Source organism: Glycine soja, chromosome 3, assembly GCF_004193775.1.
Source record: "Glycine soja cultivar W05 chromosome 3, ASM419377v2, whole genome shotgun sequence".
In the NCBI taxonomy this organism is placed as follows: Eukaryota; Viridiplantae; Streptophyta; class Magnoliopsida; order Fabales; family Fabaceae; genus Glycine; species Glycine soja.
In genome coordinates, this window is record NC_041004.1 from 1070746 (window position 1) to 1086267 (window position 15522).

The following is a 15522-nucleotide window of genomic DNA, read 5'->3' on the forward strand; positions in this document are numbered from 1 at the left end:
CTTGCAGCATCCAACACCACTTTTTTAGGTGTACCACTTCTATTTGGCATTTCAATTAATCTCCTCTAAGAGAGTTGGACTTTTTGAATAAGCTACATGAATTATCATAAATCTCTTATGTCGGTCTTTAATTCTTATGAATAATTTTTTTTTCTTCTATTGGATCTGCTTGTTCCAGGGAATAAAGTAATATCTCTAGTTGCGAATCCACTCTCAAGCAGAAGATCAAACTCCAAATTTTAGTTAAGAACCAAAAGGTCGATTAACGTTTGCCAACTATTTTTAGTGAACTAATTCCACATAAGTAGTAATAATTGTGATAATATTTTTTTAATTCAAACATTTTTAGTAATTATCTAAGCAGTAGCTTTGCTGTAATTATTATTTTTTAAATTAATTATAACTTATATTTTAGTTTGTGCATTGTACAGGTCAAATCCAATATGGATATTTTATTATTATATTTATTTATCATAAAACTGAAATTTTATTTATATCATAAATATATATCAAATGACTTCAATAACATTAAACTAAATATATTTAAATATAGTAATTGGAAACTTAATAAATCAAAATCAAAATAATTAAAATTCAATAATAATTCTCTCTTTTAGTATGTTTCAAGGAATGATCAATATGGTGAATATATTATAAGACTAAATTAGATAAGAAATAAATGAATTTAGATTAGGCAACAAATAAAGGAATTTAAATCAGTATAAAAATAAAGATAATTTAGTTAAAAAAGGTAAAGATAATTAAAAGAGATAAGAATTTATCTCCAAGAGATTAGAAAAAAACTCAACCTAATCAAAGACGAGAGGGGCAAATTAGTCTAAATCATGAGATAAATGAAAAAGACACATGAGAACTTTTATACCCTTTAAGCATTGTTAGGTGCTGAAGACTTCTGCTGTAGAAGCAAATAATACAACAAGGGTGGTTGAACGATGTTTTTAGAATTTTTAAACTTTTTCTTAGACTAAAAACACAATTATCATTTGATGTAGATTTAACTAATAAGAGATTTTAAGAAAGGTTTTGTAAGACAAGGATTTTTTTTAACTGATAAAAAATAGTGATAAGATCTAAATTTTTTTTGAACTCTTTGCCGGTTAACACAAAAAAATAGCAAATAATAACACAAAGAAAGTTATATTGGTCTACCCATCAAGTTTTCACTAACTTGTCAAAAGTCAAGTATTTTTCACTACCATTTCTGGCTCTTACAAAGACCAAACCCTATCCAAATTTGACTTAATCCAGTCTTCGTATTCTTTGTCCTGCCAAGCCAAGTCCATTCGTATCTTGTATCTTCAAGGCTTCTTCTATAAGGTATTCATTTTTAAGTATTTGTTATTCTCAATGGATGAATTCTTTAGTCTTTTCTTCATTTGAAGTCTTGAGGGTGTTGGAATGCACGTCCATTCTTCACTGAGAGTTCATGCTGATGGGTTAGCATGTCTTAGACTTCAACAGGGAAGTCACTTCTTCCATTATAACATGTCTGCACTAACTGGACGGGCCTTTTGTTGAAGATTAACACTTTCAGACTCATTGTGGACTTTATCTTTATTTATCCTAAGAGAATGTTCCCTACAAGAGAGAATTTCAAACACAAAATATTAAATGCACTACTTAATACTATGTGTGACACCCTCTACCCCTCACATATATATTAATAAAGGAATAAAAATTCAAATATTAATTAAAAGTATTTTTAAAATATTTTTAAATACAAGCCTTTCAAATGGATAAAAGACTCACATTCACTTCCTTCTACATCATATTCAAACTTGTCCAAATAAATAATAAAGTCATCTCGGCTCAAAGAAGGTCATCTAAGTTTCATACAATTAATATAGAACTCATATCCTAATGTCACATCTTATTAGAGCGTGGTGTTCCTGTGTCCTCTAGCATGAGGTTCTTCATAGTCATCCACCTATTCATCTGCTCCCCCGAACACAAAGTTCAAGATCATCACAGGATCCAAACACAAATAGCAAACCGGGAGTGAGTTATCACATTTCTAACTACTAGAGAGAAACAACACAACATATAGTAGCCAAATACAATTTACTTAGCATATCTCACATTATTTCATCACTTTGTCCTTCATCAATCACACTTTTCATCCATCAATCACACCTTTCAATCATCAATCACAATACACAGGAATCACACACTCCGATCAAGACATAATAACACATCAATTTCATAATAAACAATTAGCAAGCATATGCAACAGTCATGCTAAGACTCAAGCCTATATGCAATGTGGTATCATTCATGTCAGTGAAAAACCTCGTCGGGCACCTAGGAGTGCATGACAAGACAAACCACACAATAGTAAGTCAAGTCACTCTCACTAGGTAATATCATAGGGAGACCAGTCAGGGTCAGTGTTTTGCGAGAATGCTCCAACAATATGGGATCAACATAGGCTTAAAGGAGCACTCAAACCGTGTGACCCCCAAGGCCTACACTCCGAAGAGTCCGTCAAGGCCTCTCCCTCCTGATTCAGGTCCAACCCAGAAAACATTTTAGCACACAGACTCTATCTATGAACTGTACAAAACATACGACTCCTCAATTGTTCTCAAAATAGTTTTAACTCATTGCCCTAAAAGGGACTTAACATTAACTCGTCGCCCTTAAAGGGACCTAACATTAACTCGTCGCCCTTAAAGGGACTTAACATTAACTCGTCGCCCTTAAAGGGACTTATAGTCGTGTGATTATATAATTCATAGTTCATACTCAATGCACACAATATCTCAATCACATACATACACAATTTATCACATACACTCGATCTCAATCACAATGGTATAATATCAAAATAGCATGTTATCACACCTCATGGATCATATACACTTTACTTATGAACTATGCAATACACACATTTACTCAATTGTTTTCAAAATTATTTTAACTCGTCGGGTTCCCATAGTGGATCGCATCACAATACTCGTCGCCCTTAAAGGGTCTTACAATTGTGTGATTGCACAGTTCATAGTTCACAACTCAATACATACATCTCATCTCAATACACATGTATTTCATCATCCGTCACATGTTCCATTTATCACATACGCACAGTTTGAATCATCATTTCATAACCTAAACATAACAATTTATACAAAAGATTTTATTACAACATGGGGTGTAAAACCTCTGAAATAGTTTCTCACAATTGTATCAAAATCATGGGTTAAACACAAAGACATCAAGAGCACTCAAGTTTATCAATCAATTCTCATCAGGACATCAATTGGTACATAGAACACAATAATATTGTATTTATAATCATAAAGGAAAAGTTATAATTCAATAAACATCCAAAAATAAATCCAAATTTAGTTCTCTAATGATCCTTACACATGTTCATTCTAACCCCCAATTGCGATAAACTTATCCCTTACCTCTGAGTGGACTCACGTGTCTTCAGCCAGCGATAGTAACATCTCTAGCGATTCCCTGATATTCCTTCAGTTATTCCTCCGACTGCTTCGATAGAATTCCCAAACATCAGAGAGACGAAGAAGAGATTGAAACCTCCACTTGTACTGTCTTTATGCGATTCCTTTTTCTCCCTCCACTAATATTATCTCGAACATCCCAATGGTGGAAGTGTGCGAAATTGAATTTCGAACAACATATCCATATTTCATTAAAATCCAACGGTTAACGAAACCGGGATCGTAGTTTTACCGAGACATTTTTGGATTTCTGCGGGAAATTAAAATGCTACAATGCGAAGGGTTTTCCTCTAATATCAGATAAGATTTTAAAATTCTCAACGGTGAGAATTTTAGAAATTGGGTTGCGAATGTGGTACTCAAATTTCACGATGATCCAACGGTAAACAACTCTGAGATCGTCATTTTTCTGAGACAGGTTTGGTGGGCTGCGGGAAAAAGAAAGAGTTTTTTGGGAGGAGAAGGGGAAAAACGAAAATGAGGCCAAAAAGAGGCATCTGACTTAACATAACTATTTATACCTAGGGTATTCAGCCTATTATTTGCTCTATAATTATTTATTTATTTATTTATTTTAAAAAACAAACTCTATTTTATTTCCTATCAAACAAATAAATGAAATACCCTTTTTATTTTCTCTCAAATCATTATTTCAATTAATAATTATATCTCCTTATTTATTTATTTTTAAAATCTCATCATTTTTCTAAAACTCTATTTATTTATAAATAACAATCCTTTTTAATCTAGATTATAAAAATTGGGATGTTACACTATGTCATATCATCTTATATGGATATATTGTCTTAGATGAAGGTTACCTTAGAGTTGCCCAGAAAGACTTGAATCAATCTTGAATTTCAATTTCAATAATAAACTAATCTCAATTTCAAACTTTTTGTTTTTAAAATGAAAAAAAAAAGATTGTAAAGAAATGGTAAATATTTAGAATCTCTTTGATGTAAATAAAATTGACGAATATCATGAAAAATATTATTTAGTATTATCATTAATGATTTTGATTAATTAATTTAATTAAAAATAACAAAATCATCCCACGTGATTTGCTACTTAAATTTTTATATTTTTCAAGTGTATAAATTTAAGCTGGTCATTTAAATTGAGTGAGTGAGATTTAATATAAAACATTATTTTTATATTTCATGTAAATGGATCCTATCCCCTAATAATGTAATAATGACATGAATATGAATGTTGAATAGTTAAAATAAAATCTTGTAGTATATACAGATGTATCTTTAATTTCAAAATCAAATATGATCTTACATAAAATAACGAATCATATTTTTTAATTTGTTAGGATACATCAATGGTTACCATTGTGCATTCATGGTCATTCGTACTGAAATTAATTTAAATTATATTGCTCACCAAGTGTTTTTCGGCCCAACCTAGAGAGATATATTACTTTTTGCTCCTTGAACTTTATCTTCAATACCGATTTTTTGGTCTTTTTTAGTGTTAGGTCGCACATTCCGTTCAATCAATTGAGATAGATTCTCTTTACTTGACTGATTCTTCATCATTGTGCATTCATGCCATAGCTAGGTCCTTGTTGTGTAAAAGATGGAGATTTCTGTGGCACATAATTGTTATAATTAGAGGAATAAGATAACAATTTTGAGAGACAAATCAATAAGGAAATCAACGTTCTTCTCTCTATTAAACTTTAGTACATAACAATGCTTAAATAGACTTAACTAACTTGATAAACTGACTCCACTTTCCACGACTAACATCACCTAAGGAACTGGCATAAAACTGACTCAAACTGACGCACATGTTCACCTAAAAAATAGCTAAAAACTAGCAACAGACTTGACCAAATCTTCCTACAGTTCAGCTAACAAATGCTGATTTATTCCTAGCTTAATACGTGGACATTTAGAGCCTTGAATTATATTGCAACACCTCCTCTTAATTCAAGCTCGTGCATTCCTATTTTCTCCAAAAAGAACTGATGTTTCGCTTGTGCTAAAGCTTTTGTAAACAGATCTGCATTCTGTTCATTCGTGCCACAGAATTTTAGCACTAACTTCTCTTCTGCCACTAGCTGCCTTATGAAGTGATGCTGAACTTCAATATGCTTGGTTCTTGCATGGAACGCTGGATTCTTTGTCATGGCTATAGCAGACCTGTTATTGCACCACAATTCAATTGCACCTTCTTGCTCACAGCACAAATCCTTTAGCAATTTCCTCAATCAGATTGCTTGCCTTGCTACTGCACCAACAACTACATATTCAGCTTCAGATGATGATAAAGCAACTGTGTCTTGCTTCTTGGAGCTCCAAGTGATGGCTCCCGAGGCAAGACTAAATACAGAACCTGATGTACCCTTTCTATCATCTAAGCACCCTGCCCTGTCACTGTCACTATAGCCAACCAACTTGAAATTATCCACACTTTCATAAAGTATTCCAAGTTTGATTGAACCTACAACATACTTAAGAACCCTCCTTGCTGCACCTAAGTGTTACTTAGTTGGAGAGTGCATATATCTCGAAACTACACTCACACTATGAGCTATATCAGGCCTCATATGTGTAAGGTAATTCAAGCCACCAACTAAGCTTCTGAAAAGCTTCTCATCTGCCTTCTCAGTGCCATCATCACGTTGCAGCTTCTCATTTGTGTTCATGGGAGTTCTCATTGCTTCACATTTCTCCATATGAAACTTCTTAAGAAAATCCTCTGCATATTTTCTTTGACAGAGAAAGATTCTATCTTCTCCTTGCTTCACTTCTAAACCGAGAAAGTACTAAAGTAATCCAAGGTCAGTCATCTCAAACTGATTCATCATGGCAGCTTTGAACTCTTCTAGCAACTTTTGAGATGAGCTAAAATAGATTATGTCATCTACATAAAGGCAGACAACTATAAATCAATTTGTACCTTTCTTCACATAGAGAGTTGGTTCATTTTCACTTCTCTCAAATTCATTTTGAAGGAAGAATGAATCAATCTTGCTATACCAGGCTCGTGGAGCCTGTTTCAGCCTATACAATGCCTTTTGCAGCTTGTATACCTTGCCTTCTTCACCAGCTTTGACAAACCCTAGTGGTTGCTCAACAAACACCTCTTCTTGCAAGTCTCCATTGAAGAATGCTGATTTGACATCCAACTGAAACACCTTCAACTTCCATTGAGCAGCCAATGCTAGCACCACTCTCACTGTCTCAAATCTTGCTACTGGTGAAAATGTTTCCTCAAAATCAATTCCTTTTTGTTGTGCATACCCCTTAGCCACCAGCCTAGCTTTGTGATTTTGGATGCTCCCATATGTGTTGAACTTTGTTCTGAACACCCATTTCAGTCCAATGACATTCTTCCCTTCAGGAAGATTTAGCAATTGCCACGTCGTATTCTTCTCAATGGACTTGATCTGCTCTTTCATTGCATTTTGCCACTCCACTTCTTTTTCAGCTTCCTCAAAGCATGTTGGATCTGCTGCCATCAATGCAAAGTCACAATTTTCATACAAGTCTGCCAAAGATCTGTATCTCCTTGGAGCAGAATCACTTGATGAGCTAGATGATCCCTGGCTTAAAGGAGTTAATGATCCCTGGCTTGATGGTGTTAAAGGAGGGCTTGGAGTGTGATCATTTTCTGGCACATTTGAGACCTCATCTGAACCATCAAAACTAACTGATTTCTGCTGAACACTTTTACTGATTTCACATTCCTCCCAAACCCAGCCTGCATCTTCATCAAATACAACATTTCTATTGACAATTATCTTGCCAGTTAGTGGGTTATATAGTCTGTATGCCTTTGACTGAGTAGCATAGCCAATAAATACACATTTGACAGATTTATCATCCAGCTTAGTCCTTAAATCAACTAATGCATATGCTGTACAACCAAAAATTCTCAAATGACTTACAAACGGTTTCTTTCTTCTCCAAGCTTCAAGTGGTGTCATGTTTATGACAACTTTGGTAGGAGAAACATTGAGAATGTACACTGCAGTTGCTACAGCTTCACACCTGAATCTGTTTGGCACACCTCTAGCTTTGAGCATACTCTTTGCCATCTCAACCACAGTTCTATTTTTGCTCTCGGCCACTCCATTTTGCTCTAGAGTATATGGAGCAGTCAATTCTCTTCTTATCCCTTGCTCCTCACAAAAAGTAATGAATTCATTTGACAAGAATTCACCACCTCTGTCTATTCTCAAAGCTCTAACATACAAGCCAGACTGTTTTTCAACCATAGCCTTGAAAATCTTAAAGCTTTCAAATGCTTCAGACTTAGCTTTAAGAAAATAAACCCAGCTCATTCTACTGTAATCATCTGTGATGAGCAAGAAATACTTACTTCCATCGAGTGAGACTATTTTCATTGGGCCACATAAGTCTGCATGAAGAAGTTCAAGGCACTCACTTGCTCTCCATGCTTTGCCTGTTGGAAATGATCCTCTTGATTGCTTCCCATAAATGCAACCTTCACACAACTCAAGCTCTCCAGTTTTAGGCAGCCCCTGCACCGTATCTTTGGAGTGTAGCAATTTCAGCCCTTGCATATTCAAATGGCCATATCTTAGATGCCAAAGCTTAGCATTATCATCCCCTTTGACTATCAAGACTTGGATTACATGGCTTGACAAATCTAGAGGAAACATCTTGTTCTTTCCCATGGCAATCTTCACTACTGTCTCTTTAGAGCTCCTGTCTTGGATCAAGCAAGCTCCATTTTCAAATAGCACAGAATAGCCAGAGTTGACAAGTTGGCCGACACTTAGCAAGTTGTGAGCCAACCTTGGCACATACTGCACATCACATAAGAGCTTGGTGTTGCCTTGCTCGGTTGTGATTGCAATCGTGCCTCTTCCTTTCTACTTCAAGCTGCTTTCCATCTCCTAGTCTCACTTTGGTCTTTGCTGTTTCATCCAAGGTCCTGAATATTGGCTTGGCACTTGAAATGTGGTTTGAGCACCCACTGTCTACATACCACACTCCACCTTCAGCATCATTGTTTGATGTATGTTGTGCCAAGAACAATTTTTCTTCTTGCTCCACAAAGTTGGATTTTTGATCACGTCCTTTCTGTTCATCCTCCTCTTTCTTCCAGCAACTAGCCTCTTTGTGTCCAGGCTTCTTGCAGTAGTAGCATTTGAATGATCCCTGGTAATTTTGAGAAGATTGATCCTTTTCCTCATTACTCTGCCCTCTTCCACGACCTCTCCCTCTGGAGCCTCTACCTCTGCCTCTGCTTGAACTTTGCTTTGCTCTCTTCTTGTTTGAAGACTCTCCTTTTGCCTGAAAAGCCTTCTCTTATTTCTTGTCATCACCTTTGCATATTCTTTCTTCATGTGAATGAAGAGAGCCTTTCAATTCATCAAAGGTATATGTTTCCATATCCTTTGATTCCTCAATTGCTACCACCACATGATCATATTTCTTTGTGAGGCTTCTTAGCACCTTACTCATAACCTGGCTTTCCTTGATCTCTTCACCCAAGGTTCTTATTTGTTGAACTGTGCTAGATATCCTTGACAAACATTCTTGCATGTTCTCCTTTTCCTTCATCTGGAATGACTCAAATTCTCTTATAAGAGATTGTAATCTTACATTGACCACTTTCTTGTCTCTGACATATTCTTGGTTGAGAATATGCCATGCTTCTTTTGCTGTAGAAGCTGCTGCAATGCGTGGAAACACCTCATCATCAAGAGCTTGTTGGATGATGAAGAGTGCTTTTGCATCTTTCTTTCTTTTCTCCCTTAAGGCTTGGTCTGGCTCCTCAATTCCATCGTCTTCAAACCTACTCTCAACACTCTCAATTCCATCGTCTTCAAACCCACTCTCAACACTGCTCCACAACTCTTGTAACTTGAAGAGAGTTTTCATTTTTAGACTCCAAAAATGAAAATTAATACCTTTGAAGATAGGCAACTGATTTAGTGAGTTTCCATTCCCATTGTTGTTCTGCATAGTGACCACCTTTGTGTTTAATTTCTCACATGAAAACACTCAAAATCAACCCAGGAATTGCTTTCAAGCTCCGATACCAAATGTTACAATTAGAGGAATAACATAGCAATTTTAAGAGACAAATCAATGAGGAAATCAACGTTCTTCTCTCTATTAAACTTCAGTACATAACAATGCTTAAATAGACTCAACTAACTTGATAAACTGACTCCACTTTCCACGACTAACATCACCTAAGGAAGTGGCATAAAACTGACTCAAACTGACGCACATGTTCACCTAAAAAATAGCTAAAAACTAGCAACAGACTAGACCAAATCTTCCTACAGTTCAACTAACAAATGCTGACTTATTCCTAGCTTAATACGTGGACATTTAGAGCCTTGAATTATATTGCAACAATAATTCCATCTCTTGACATGGAGTGCTCCAAAGCAATAATGGAATCTCACGATGACAAGGTTCCGTCTCTAATGCACTAGCTATGATTGTTGCTCACGTTATTTGGAAGAATGGGTCTCTGCATGTGAATAACTCCTTAGGCATATGCCATAAACGCCTCCTGAAGCTCAAGTTCTTGTTCACATGCACCACACTTGTCAACTTGAAGTTCGAAGGCGGCTTTGATCTCCATATTCCTTTGTTCTATCAACAAGGATTTTTCTTTGTTAGTTGAATTTTTGTCTTTCGCTGACTTTAGGGAACAGATGGACCCTTGTATTCTTGATGACTTTCCAGTATTTCAGAATTTAGTTGAGGTTTAAACATGTTGACTCCATGTTTATGGAACTTGTTCCTGCAAAGTGTTCTATGCTTAAGTTCTTCAAGTTCATATCATGGAAGATCGGAATGGCATTAATCAGAGATGCCGATATCGTATTAGAGGTGGAGTAAGGGAGCCCGACCTATCAAATGTTCCCTTTTTGCCTCAAATAAACATTGTTGAAAATTCGTTAGTAATTAAGTTACCTTGTTACTGAATAATTAGTCAAGTGACCAAGAATTCAAGACGTATTAGTGTGTTATTTAGGGAGTTTTTGTTAGAGTACAAGTGTGAGGTGAAGTCCCACATCGAGTAGAAGTGAAAAAGTTGAGTACCATATAATTGAGTAAAAGGCGCATAAACTTAAATCTTAAGGTTTTAAGCTAAAGTATGATGTCAAATTCACTAAGAGTGTGTTTGGATGAGGAAATTTAAAATTTTAAAGAATTTTAAATTCTGAGAATTTCAAATGCTTCAATTTAAATTCCTTCATTTCTAAAATTTTATGTTTGGATAAGAAATTAAATTTCTTCATTTTTAAAATTTTGTGTTTGGATAAAGAAATTAAATTTCTTCACTTTTTAAATTTTATATTTGAATAAAACAATTTTTTAATAAAATAATTATTTTTTTCAATAGAGGAAGTGTCATTCAGGAGATTATTTTTTCAACTAAATAATATAATTTTTTAAATTCTAAAAAAAATTTTAATAAAATTTTGAAAATCAGAATTTACTGCGAAAAGGATCGAGTAATAAATAAAAATGAATTTCGTCAAGTAGAGAAATAAAAAAAAAGTAAAATGATACAACATCATTAGGTATGATACATAGGGTAAAAAGAAAAAAAAAGTATGAAGGAACTTAATCCAAAGCATTGGGACCAGCACAGGCCTTCAAAATAGGGCTCCAAATCCACTGCACCAGAAACTTCCGTCCATTCCTACCGCTAAGATTAAACGTTCTCCCTTCGCCATCTTTCATAACGGAACCAATATAGCCACCGCCACCACCCATTCCGTACAAGCCCTTGTACAAATCTTCGATCTCGGTGGGCGCGGTGGGGTCCTCATCGGCGTACTACGTGTTCACGAGCGAGTTCGACGAGAGCTCCGCCAGCTCGTGCCCGATCACACTCACCATGTCGTCCACCCCGATGTCTCCGTTCGACGGTATGAGGTGGCCGGGGCCGCCGCTACCCATGTACCCGGGGACGGCGAAGGGATAAGCGCAAACCTCAAGGCACTGTTTTTCGGAGTTCCCCACCCACGCGTAATTCAGAGAAAGTGTCATACAGCACAAAAGAATTTCAAATTCTTTCATAAAATGAAGGATTTGAAATGCTAATATTTAAGTTAACTAAAATCCTTGATCAAAATACTCAAATTTCAATTTCTTTTCAAATTTTTATCCAAACATCTTATTTAATTGAAAAGTAATTAAAATCCTTTAAAAAATTGAATTACCCTATTAAATTTCTCCATCCAAACATACTCTTAGTGAACATGTAATAAAGCAAGAATATGATGCATGAAATAGGAAGAAACATACCCATATTGATTACTTGTTTTTTTAAGTTAACATTTTTAAACTGTTTGTTGAAATTTGATGCAATGTGACAAATGCAATACACAGACGAAACATCTGGTTCATCCCAACCAGCGCGTTCGAATTGTAAAGCTGCTAGCAAACTGGTTCCCCTGTCTGATATAATACATAAATTTGGTCGCGGAGTAACACATCTTCGCAAATAATGCAAGAACCACATCCAAGCTTCTCTAGTCTCGCTCTCAACAATTGCAAAAGCAAGTGAAAAATTGTTCCTACTACAATCTTGTCCTATGGGAGTTAACAAAGTACCATGGTATTTGCTAGTTAAAAATGTCCCATCTAATTGCACAAGTGACTTGCAATATTTGAAGCCTTCAATGCATGGATTAAAGTTGTGTGTTTAGGGTTTGGGGTTTAGGATTTAGGGTTTAGTGATACTTGTGGTAAAGTTGTGTGTTAGGATTTAGGATACAATGAGAAGGATATTTGGACTATTAATGAGTTAGTTAATTAGAGGGTTTTATTAGATATAAATAGGGGAAGAAGGATATGAAATATTCTCTTCTATTTTCTGTTCTTTTCTTATATTTAGTAAAATTCTTTCTTTTCTTCATCATTTCAATTTTGTTCCTAACATTGTGAGGCTAGACTGATTAATCTGGGAAAGCAATGTAGCTAGGCTCATGTCTCTAGGAAAGTCATTGGGCTAGATTATATCTAATCTTATAGTGCATGATTTGAACCAAAGAAGGTGGATATGAGTAGTTGAGGTTATAAGTCAACAAGAAGAGAGAGAAAATGAATCAATGTGTCTTTCTCAAAGTCCACCCATGTAGACTACAAGCGCTAGCCAAAAAAATAAATGAGAAACTGAATCCATGATTCTATGCCCTATATTTGCAATCACCTTTTTCTCCTTGTTGTCTAAAGTCACCTAACACCTTTGAGATGAAGGTGGATTAAATGAGCCATGCCACATTCGTTTCAAACTATGTAAATGGATACTTGATAGTGAAGACCAAAAAGGTAAAGAATTGCAACTATAGGGACCAAAATGAGATGTTTTAAACTATACGGACTAAAAGAGAAAGTTAATACAACTATAGGAAACAAATGGATAATTTCAATGTTTTCAAATAATGAGGCTAGCTCCATCTTTCAAGTTTTTTTGATCATCTTGATATGTGACTGATATTATCATCTTTACTTTTTTGATCAATTTGTTTGCATTTGAACTAAACTCTATGTATTTGACTATTTGGATTTGGATTAGTACTTGGTATCTTTACTCATTCCAAGATATTTTTCTGGGTATTACTTGATTTTACTCGGCAAATAAATGATGACGATGGGTACAAAATTACTGTTTTTCAATGTTGTTCAGTTTTCTTTCATAATACAACAACAACAACAAGAATAATAATAATAATAATAGGACTCTCCGCTTGCAAATAGGACTCTTTGCTTCCCACAAGGGATATTGGAAGACTTACTGATCAAGGTCAGAAAATTCATTTTCCCTTTGGACTTTATGATTCTGGATATAGAGGAGAATGAAGTCACACCAATTATTTTGGGACAACTCTTCCTCAACACAAGAGGAACATTGATTGATGTCAAGGAAGGGAAATTGACTTGGTGGCTAGGTAATGAGGAAGAAGTATTTAAGGTATTTGGTACTGCAACAAACTCATTTTCTCCTCATTCCTGCAATTTTGTGCAGGCCACTAACAAGATAAAAGTCATTTTCTCCTCAAATACCCATAAACCCTAATTAGTCAAGTAACCATAATTTGTCAAATACCCCTAAACCCTAATTGGCCAAGTAACACTAAACCCTAATTACTCAACTACCTATAAACCCTCATTAGTCAAATACCCCTAAATCCAAATTTGTCAAGTAACCCTAAACCCTTATTTTTCAAATATCCCTAAACCCAATTAGTCAAGCAACCCTATTTTTTCAAATAACCCTAAACCCTAAATGGTCAAGTAACACTAAACTCTAATAAGTCGAGTACAATAAACCCTAATTAGTCAAATACCTCTAAAGTTTATTTGTAAAGAAACCCTAAAACCTAATTTGTCAAATACCCATTAAACCCCAATCAGTCAAGTAATCCTAAACCCTTATCTTTCAAATACCCCTAAAACATAACTAGCAAAATAACCCTAAAATCTAATTTGTCAAATAAACATAAACCCTAATTGCTCAAGTAACACTAAACACAAATTTGTCAAATACCCCTAAACCCTAATTAGTGAAGTATCCATAAACCCTAAGTTTTAAAATAATTATAAACCCTAATTGGTCAAGTAACACTAAACCCTAATTAGTCAAATACACATAAACCATAATTACTCAAATACCCCTAAACCCTAATTTACCAAACACACTTAAACCCCAATTAGTAAAGTAAACCTAAACCATGATCTGTCAAATATAGATAAACCCTAATTAGTCAAGTAACTGTATCCCTAATTTGTAAAATAACCCTAAACCCTAAGCAATCAAGTAACACTAAACCCTAATTAGTCAAGTACCCATAAACCCCAATGTGTCAAGTAACCCGTGAATCCTAAATTTTCAAATACTCCTAAACCCTAATAAATCAAATAACACTAAATTGTCAAATAACACTAAACCCTAATTGGTCAAGTAACACAATATTCTAATTTATCAAATAACCCTACACCCTAATTAGTCAAGTACCACTAAACCTTAATTAGTCAAGTACCTATAAATCTTAATTAGTCACATACACCTAAACCCCAAATTGTCAAGTAACCCTAAATCTTAATTTTCAAATACCCATAAACCCTAATTAGTCAAGTAACCCTAATTTGTCAAATATCCATAAACCCTAATTGGCCAAGTAACACTAAACCCTAATTACTCAACTACCCATAAACCCTCATTAGTCAAATACCCCTAAACCCTTATTTGTCAAATACCCCTAAACCCAATTAGTCAAGCAACCCTATCTTTTCAAATAACCCTAAACCCTAATTGGTCAAGTAACACTAAACCCTAATAAGTCAAGTACAATAAATCATAATTAGTCAAATACCACTAAAAGCTTATTTGTAAAGAAACCCTGAACCCTAATTTGTCAAATACCCATTAAAACTCAATCAGTCAAGTAATCCTAAACCCTTATCTTTGAAATACCCCTAAACCATAACTAGCAAAGTAACCCTAAAGTCTAATTTGTCAAATAATCATAAACCCTAATTAGTTAAGTAACACAAAACCCTAATTAGTCAAGTACACATAAATCTAAAATAGTCAAACACACATAAACCCCAATTTCTCAAGTAACCCTAAACATCTAATTTTTCAAATACCCCTAAATCCTACTTAGTCAAGTAACCCTAATTAGTCAAGTACCCCTAAACCTTTATTAGTCAAATATCCCTATTTCCTACTTTGTCAAATACCCCTAAACCTTAACTACTCAAGTACCCATAAACCGTAATTAGTCAAATATCGCTAAACCCTAATTTGTCAAGTAACCAAAAAACCTTATTTGTAAAATACCCCTAAATTATAATTAGTCAAGTAACCCTAATTTGCCATATAACCCTAAACTCTAATTAGTCAAATAACCCTAATTTGTCAAATAATCCTAAACGGTAATTGGTCAAGTAACACTAAACCCTAATTACTCAACTACATAAAACCCTCATTACTCAAATACCCCTAAAACCTAAACACTAAGTTGTAAAATACCCGTAAACTCTAATTAGTGAAGTATCTGTAA